An 8,903-nucleotide genomic window follows, 5' to 3' on the forward strand; every position below is an offset into this window, starting at 1 on the left:
ATCTCAATATCCCCAGGATAAAGTCTGGACTCCATAATTTGGCATATAAAGCGCTTCATGATTTGGTTCCTTGGCCAGTTTCATATTTTAGCTCCTGGTCTCTCACCCTCTACACTGTAGCCATGCAGAATTTCTCGCCTTTTGTCCAAAGGACCATGTTTCCTTTTACCTCCAGGCATTTCCACATGCTGTTCCCTCTGCCCTGAGAGGTATGTGCCCCAAACTCTTCCCACTTATCCACCTTTTTTGGCATAGCCACCATCTCCTCCTGGAAGTCCTTCTTGATTCTCCAAGACTGGATTAGGGAGAATGTGCTAAGTCACAGAAAACCAGTCTCTCTTCTCAAATTTGCCTAGCTGATAAGTCACTTCCTTCAAAGGGCATGAAGAAGGGGGCCAAGATGTCAGAATATTCCTCTCATGCTTTTCCCTCCCTGCAGAGTGGACAGTCAAGATTCTTAAACTTCTAGCCTCCAGACTGTGAGCAATAGATTTCTGACGTTAGAAACCAACCAGTCTGTGGCATTTTGTTATAGTAACATGAACAGACTAAGATAATCAGCATCTGCTTTTATTTGGTGTTTGTCGACTTATTTATGGACTATCACCTCACTAGAGCATAATCTGTATGAGGTCAGGGACTGTGCCCATTTTGCTCCTTCTTGTATCCCTGGCACCCAGTGTGGTAGCTGGCCTGTGGTGGGTGCACAATAAATATTGTGGTACTGAACCTTGCAATTGTTTATCTCAATCCCATCATGCTTTAGGCTGCATTGATAAATGTTAATTCGCTCCTACAAATACCAGGCAAAAAATCATGAAGATGGTTTTACCTTTGCCGGGGAGCTGAGTAGAACTTCCCTACCTGACATAAACATCCCCCAGGGTTGATGGCAAATAAAGAGACTATTTGTCTGGTCCTGCTCCACACAATGTATTTGACAGTGCTGTCCCTGCTGATGAAGCTCTGAATTCTTCTCAAAATGTGTTTTAACAATTCTGAGGACTTGGGTCAGGGTGGAGAGGAGATTATGTCAAGAGCTAATCTGTGTTTAGCCTATACCTTACTTTTAGTCCTTGAGCTAATTTGATTCCTTTGTCAGAAAACCCAAGGCCTGCTTTCATAGCTTTTGTAAGAAAGAGCCAGAGTATGTTTTGTTCCTGAGCGCCAGGGTTAGTTTCCTTATAGACGTTGGAAGTTTGTTGATGGAAATTGTTCCATTGCTCACTTTGACTACTGTTAGTGATATACAATAGATTTTGTATTATGTAGGAAAAATTTCAATATAATAAAACAAAATTGCACATATTATATGTCCCATCATATAGTCAAAGCCCAATTTACAAAGGAAGAAAAATCACAGCTCTTTAATGCAGATGTTTGAGGTTAAATGAAACAATCACTTCTACTTAAAACAATAATAATTCAGTCTTCATTGTGACGCTCTCCAAAAAGGAAAATGTATTTATTCTGAGGCAGTTTTGAAGTCACCGCTGGGAAGTGTGACAGATTCTGTAGCTTTGATCCGGCTTCTTGCTTATCACAGCAATAATATTTTGCCTACAAACCCCAAGTTCCTTTTATAGTAGGGGATCATGTGCCAGGGTACGTGGTTCCTTCAAAGAGGTGTCCTTTGTCTCCTCCCTGTGACAAAACTAGGGACCTTGGAAGGAATATGGCTGTGTGAAGCTTTGTGGAATTCAGATACCCATCACCAAACTTTGAATTAACAACTTAATTGATTAACTATTGGTTTATTTAAACTGAAGTCTTAAAATGTTAGGCATTCCTGGAAAAGGGAAGATGGGAGCGAAAACTGACTGCAGGGGCTACAATCTTGGAGCACCTCATCAAATCAGGGTGAGGGTAGCTCTAAGTGAGGGGTGGCAGATGGGATGTGGGGGTGTGGGGTGTGGTTTGGATTCCACTGTAGTGCACTTCCCTCTACAAGCCTCACCTTCCCATAGCAAAAATGAGACAATTTGCCCTCGGTGATGGCAATAAGGGGATAAAATGAGATTATGTATATGCCAATATTTTGTCTTGGTTTTCTTTTGAGATGTAATTTACCTAAAGTAAAATTCACCCTTTTTAGTGTACATTTTCTGCCAGCTTTGACAGACACACATAGTCATGCACCCTAGGACCAAAATCAAGTTATAGAACAGTTCCATCATTCCCTCGTATTCTCCTATATCCCTTTCTAGTCAACCTGTCCGCCATTCTCAGTGCCTGAAAATGACCACTGACCTATTTTCTATATCTATAATTTCACCTGTTCCAGAATGTCACAGAAGTGGCAGCATACAACAGGTAGCCTTTGGGGTCTGGCTTCTTTCCCTTTGTACTTGGGATTCCTCCAAGTTGTTGCATATGTCACCAGTCCATTCTTTTTATTGCTAGGTTGTATTCCACTGATGGACATACTTGCTGTTTCTCCACTCATCAGTGGAAGGACAGTTGGGTTGTTTCCAGTTTTGGGTGATTAGGAATAGAACTACTATAAACATTTGCATACAGGTTTTTATGTGAACATAACATTTTCATTTCTCTTGGAATAAGTACCTCAGAGTGGGGCGGCTGGGTCATGTGGTAGGTATGTGTTAACTTTATAAGAAACTGCCAAACTGTTTTCCAAAGTAGCTGTACTATTGTATCTCCACTGGCAATGTGTGACAATATTTTGAAAAATAAAAATTTGTGCACATCACTTACAAAGGCAGGTAGAAAGCAATTTTCCCAGGACTGGGAACAGCAATTTAGAGACAACTCTAAATTGTTTGCCAAACTAGCGAACAGAGGCCACAGAAATCAGCCGAGAATGTTTACTCAGTCTTGGGAGCAATACTGCAAAGAATAGTATTTAGAATCACAGTTAATACTGGCAGGCATTTATTGAGCACTTACCATGCCCATGGCATTGAGCTTCATGCGTTACATCGATCTTCATAATGACCCTTCTTTTACCCCACCTTACAGATGAGGACATGAGGCCCAGAGGGTAAATCATATGCCAAAGGCAACCAAGCTCGTAAGAGACCTTTCAGGAAATTAAACCCAGGTATGTTGGATTCCAAATACTGTACCCCTATAACTGCTCCCCTATGATGGCCTTTTAGCTACTAATAACTACTAGTTATTAACACTCTTCAGATTGCACCTTCTGCTTTTCCTTGCGCACAAAAACTGGGCCAAGAACACTGGGCAGAAATCAAGCTTTCTACCACATAGTCCTGAGCCCTTCTGCCACTGCTCTTTTAGTTCAAACCCTCAGGGCTTTCCTGCCAGACTCAGCTCTCGGCTCTCAGCCTTACTGGCTTCCTCCAAATTATGCTGTAGCTCACATAGCTTGTCTTTGGAGAATTTTCTGGGAATAAAGCCTTTTGCTGATGTAACTGAATGTGGGAAAGTCTGATAGAACGACCACTCTCTTCCAATTTGAGAAGGTCAAGTGGAGAGTCTGCTGCTGAGAGGTGGATCTACTTCTCTCTCTCCAGCTCTTGCTTTGATGTGAGTCCATTTCTGCCGCTATACAGAAGCACAGAGTCAGTTTTCGGGGAATCATCTTGTGCTCCAAATGTTGGGTGCCTCAGAGTGGACTGCTAAGAGCCATAAGCTGTGTCTTAGTGCTTACAGGGACCCCAGACATCACATATTCTGATCCCTGGGACCCACTGAATTAAATCACTGCCAAAATTCTGACTGCCAGTTACTGGCAGTGTGACCTTGGGCAAGGTGATTAACCTCTCTGTGCCTCAGTTTCTCTGCCCATAAAATAGGGATGTGATACTTATATACACAGTGTGTTGTAAGGACTGAATGAACAATGATTGGAGCACAGTGCTAGGCACATGAAGTGCTCAAAAGACAATAGTTTTCCATTAGTACAGCCCCGAGTCCTTCAGTGACACTTCTAACACCAATGTTTTTCAGAGCAGAGTTAAGAGTTAGGCAGTGTGGTGCCTCGAATGGATGCTTGGCTGAGACACAGGAGAAATTTGAGGCTAAGAAAAAATTGACAAATTAATTAGCTTTGTGATCTTGAGCAGTCATTTAACTTCCCCTCTCACTTGTCTTCAATAATTACCTCTGAGAACTGTTCCTTAGGGTTACCACTCACTCCGACGTTTTAAAGAAAAATAGAAAGAACTGTCTGACCAGTCCTCTCCTTCAGATTGTCACCTTCTCCTTTATTCTATTCAGTAACAGTTTTAGAAGAAAGGATCCTTGTGTCTAGAAAAACCTTCTGTGTATTTTCCCAGAAAGATAAATTTCTTGCAATAGTAATAATGATAGCCACGGTACTGAGCGTTTTTGCTGTGCCAGGTGCTGTGCTAAGCCCTGCAGCATGTCTCAGAAACCTCCTGACAGCCCTGCAAAGATGGAGAAACTGAAGCTGACCACGGTCAGGTATCTTGCCCGACATCACTTAGCTGGTAGGTGGCAGAACTGGAACCTGAGCTCAAGTCTCTGATACTGAAATGAGTACCTTTCACCATGGCACTGCTGCCTTGATCAGGAACATAATAAAAAATGAAAAGGAACCTTGGAAATGACCTAGTCACATGATCCCAAACTACTCCTTTTAATTAATGTCAGCCTATTTTCCTCTGTCTTTATCAAGTCATATAAGCTTCCTGCCTCCTCCAGTTGGTAGAACAGTGAGTTGGAGAACCCTGGCTTGTGAATTTCTTACGTGGACTGAGACTTTTATGTCTGAAATTGCCATGTAGTTGACTGAGATGCAACTTGAAGGGGTGTCAGGGTAATGAAAGATAGCTGTCTGAGATGATGGTTCCTGGAAGCTGAGAAGTAGACAGTTGGGTGTCTAGAGAACTCAGGTGCTTTTTCTAAGAGTCAGTGGGGAAAATGTTGCTGAAGCTGTCATATAACAGAAAGTTATATGAAAATGTTGCTGTCATGTAACTTTCCAAAATCCAACTGTTTCTTCCAATTGGCAATGCAGAACCCTGAGCTTCTGGCATTGCCCTCTGGGCTTGATAGGAATGGCAGTGCCTGGCACAGCCTGTCTGCAGGCTGAGGACAATGCAGCCACCTCACCCTCTTCCTTCCTGTCGCGGCCAAAGGCTTGTGTGACATTGAAGAAGTCTCTCAAGGATCAGTGGAACTGTTTAAGCTCTAAGCATGTTGATTAAAATAAATAAACAAACAAATAAATAGGAAAGATAATGTGCAAACAATTATTCTGTATTTATAGAAGGCCACACCCTGTTTTCCCCCATCTCTGTAACATAATTACAGGCCAAATGCTGTGGTAATTCAAGGAGAATGAGAGGAAATTTGCTTTGAAATATGAGGAGAAACTGACCTGGTTGGTTTGGTGACAGGCCCAAAGAACACAGTGTCCTGTGGGTGCTGACAGCTGCTGGAATGAGTCTGTTCTTCTTTTCAGTCAGGCCGACCCTCTCTGGCCAGTTGACTCATGGCAAGCAGAGACGGTCAACAACACTTATAGAAAACCCACTCTATTCTTTACAAAACAGATGTCCAGACATGGGAGATGAGAGAGATTTTTATGTGCTGATAAGCAATGGAAAAATGTCCATAATGAAAAGTGACATGATGAAGCCGGTTACAAAATAATGTATAGCATAGTATCGTAACATAACATAGTTCCCATATACCTATCACCCAGATTCCCATAGTGTTCACATTTTACATATCATAATACAATGATCAAAAACAGGAAATTAATATTGATATGATGTTATTAATTAACCCATAGATCATATTCAAATTTCACCACTTTCCCAATAATAGCTTTTTTTTTTGGTCCAGGGTTACATTCTGCACTTAGTTGTCATGTCTCCTTAGCTTCCTTTATTCCAAAAAAAAATTTCCTTAGTCTTTCTTTATCTTTAATGATATTTGCATTAATTTTTTAATTAAAAAATAACCAGGGAAACTTTTTCCTCTCTCTCTCTCCTTTCCTTCCTTCTGAAAAAGTTAGTGTCAAACCATTAGCGTGGGCCAAAGTATGCATCAGTCTCAGTGGCTGTCACAGAGATAGGAATATAAGTGGGGTGAGTCGGCACCTATGAATGGGGATGGTGATGGCCCAATGGGCTGGCAGGGTCTGGATTGTGTGAAGAGGGCCTCTGGGACAGTGTAGGGTTTGCCCAGAGGAGGTGAGGTGGTGAGGGCATTTGTGCAGGGGTCTGATGGCAACAAGAGGAGATTCTTTACACACAGAGCCCTTGATCAAATAAATATATTGAGAATAATGAAAATAAGTGTCTCCTTATCAGAGAGAGAAGTTATTATACGGACAGGACGATAACTAATACACTAATAAATCCCATGGTGTTGGATTAGAATTGAAGGTAACTGTAAATTTATGGTTTTCCTGTATGTAAATAGATATAGAATTATAGCTCTTCCTAGCTCTATCCTCTGAGAGGTTCTGGAAGGAACAATACCTCAACAGCAATGACTATACCGCCTAGTACCCAGATCTTGGCTTCCAAATACCATTCTCCACTAAAGGAAACCTAGGTTCTTTAGAGAAGTGGCTGATTTCAGGGCTAGGGCAGGGAAAGTACAAGACGAACCTGGAATATCTTTTTGTGTCAGAATTAAGGAAGTGTTAGAAGCATAAGGGAGACATATTAAAAGAACATAGAAGCCAGTTTGAAGGGGCTTTCACTTGCCAAATCTGGAACAATTTCAGCATCAGGATAAATAATAATAATCACAGAGTATAACCCATGTAATAAAATGGGAATCAATGAGTCTATGCTGAAATAAATAAATGAATAATAAATGGGGCAGGGAGAGGAGAAAGCTTTTCCTTACCATGAAATGTCAACTAACAAATGTAAAATAATGATGGAATTATAAAATCACTTTGGCAACCAGAATAACAATAATAATTCAGCTCAGAACCATCAAGGGATGCTGGACATAGTGGGTGAATGTTGAATGAGGGATGGATATTTGCATAGCTTCAAAGTACCTCCCCCAAAATATTTGATTACAAAGGAAAAAAAAGGTAACTTTACAGTGGAGAAGCCTGGCAGACAGCACCTAATCGAGTGATCAAGGTTAACATTACAAGTGAGGGGACAAATCGACACTGAGCACCTCTTGATAGAATGCACTGAGAAGCATACAGCATCTCTCCTGTGATATTCCCGACAAAATTGCATAACCTATATCTGATCTTGAGGAAACATCAGATAAACCCCAAATAATTAACTTTCTAAGAAAACAACTGGCCTATAATCTTCAAAAATTTCAAGGCTATTAAAGACTAAGAATGACTGGGGAGCTATTTCAGATTGAAGCAAGTTGAAGAGACTTGACAACTAAATACTATGTGCATGATCCTGGATTGAATCCTTTTGTTATAAAGAATGATATTGGGACAATGAGTGAAACTGGAATGGAGTATGAGGACTAGACAGCAGTAATGTATCAATATTGGTTCATGATTTTAATAGTTATGTCATTGTAAAGAGAAATCATAAGGGAAAATCAACAATTTATCCATCCAAGACCTGCTGCTGCTCTGGGTTGCCCTCGTAATTGGTGTTACCACCATCTATTCAGAAACTCAAACTTGAAACAGGGGAGTCATTGCTGATAGCTTTCATACACGGGTGGAATAACCTAAATATCTATGAAAAGATCAATAATATTATGAAATAGCTGCGCCTTGGAATATTATGTTGCTATTTAGAGAAATAAAGGAGGTTTGTGAAGCAATATAAAAATAATGGAGAAAGTTGTGAAATATTAAGTAAGATACCTTTTTTGTTAATTTTTGTACATGCACAAACCAAAGGGTGATGAAGAATGTATTCCAAACTATTAATGGATGTTATCTCTTTGGGATGGAATTATGAATTTTCTTTTTTCTGTACTGTTTGGATTTTTAAGAGTGATGCATTTGACAAAACATAATAAAGATATTTTACTGTTGAACTTTTTAATGAACTTTTTAAATGATGAGGCAGAGACTTACAAAGGAGATAAAAGGTATTCACCCTCAAAGAACTTCCAATCTAATAGAACAATGTAAACATTATTTGTATGATACAGAATTCTTATCAAAACAATATAGAATAAACACAAATTTATAGGTAAACTACAGCTCTAAAATAGATAATGTTTGAGGACATGAAAAGGAAGGAAGACTGATACCAGCGGAGATGGAGAGACTGAACAAATGGGGCACAACTGGAAAGGTCTTGGCTATGAGATGGATTTTGCAGAGGGGAGGGTCACTGGAAGCAAAGAGAGGGCTATTTTCTGAGAGTGGGGAAGTGGGCCTCTGGTTCAGAGATTTGAGCGAGGGATATACTTAGCTGACGTAATAGGTAGTTTTCCCTCCTTTCTGTCTTTCCCTTAACTTCTCTCATTTTTTGATGCCTCCTTCCTCACTGTCCAGGGCCCCAGGGGTGAAATGTACCCTTAATTCACTCCAGGGAAAGCCTGGTCAAAATTCCCTTAATAGAGCTGAAAGAACAAAAGTTATTTTATGAAAAAGCAAGGGAATATATAACAAAAACAATGCCTGATAATTAACATAAAAACATTAAGTCATGCATATCTAGATTCCTTATTTTAAAACAACTCCATGAAAATATTTGAGATCTGTGCACAGCTTTAAGTTTCCCTGCTCTTAAAGGCTTAGCATAACTTTGTAGGCATCAGGTCTGCCTTCTTAGCCTCCCAGTTCCTCTGCCTGCCTTTTAGCCATGTTGTCTCTGGGTGCCATCTTATTTTCTAGTCCAGGGAAGGTGATCCAAAAAATATGTCTTGCTCTATGTATAGACAAACTCCAACTCCATTAAAACTCAACCTTCTGGAACCTCTGGAAGCCGGTCAATTTCTTCTAGTACAAGTTACACAGAGTTCATAGCTCAGCTGCCAGGTAA

The sequence above is a fragment of the Rhinolophus hipposideros genome, assembly GCF_964194185.1.
Source record: "Rhinolophus hipposideros genome assembly, chromosome: 5".
In the NCBI taxonomy this organism is placed as follows: Eukaryota; Metazoa; Chordata; class Mammalia; order Chiroptera; family Rhinolophidae; genus Rhinolophus; species Rhinolophus hipposideros.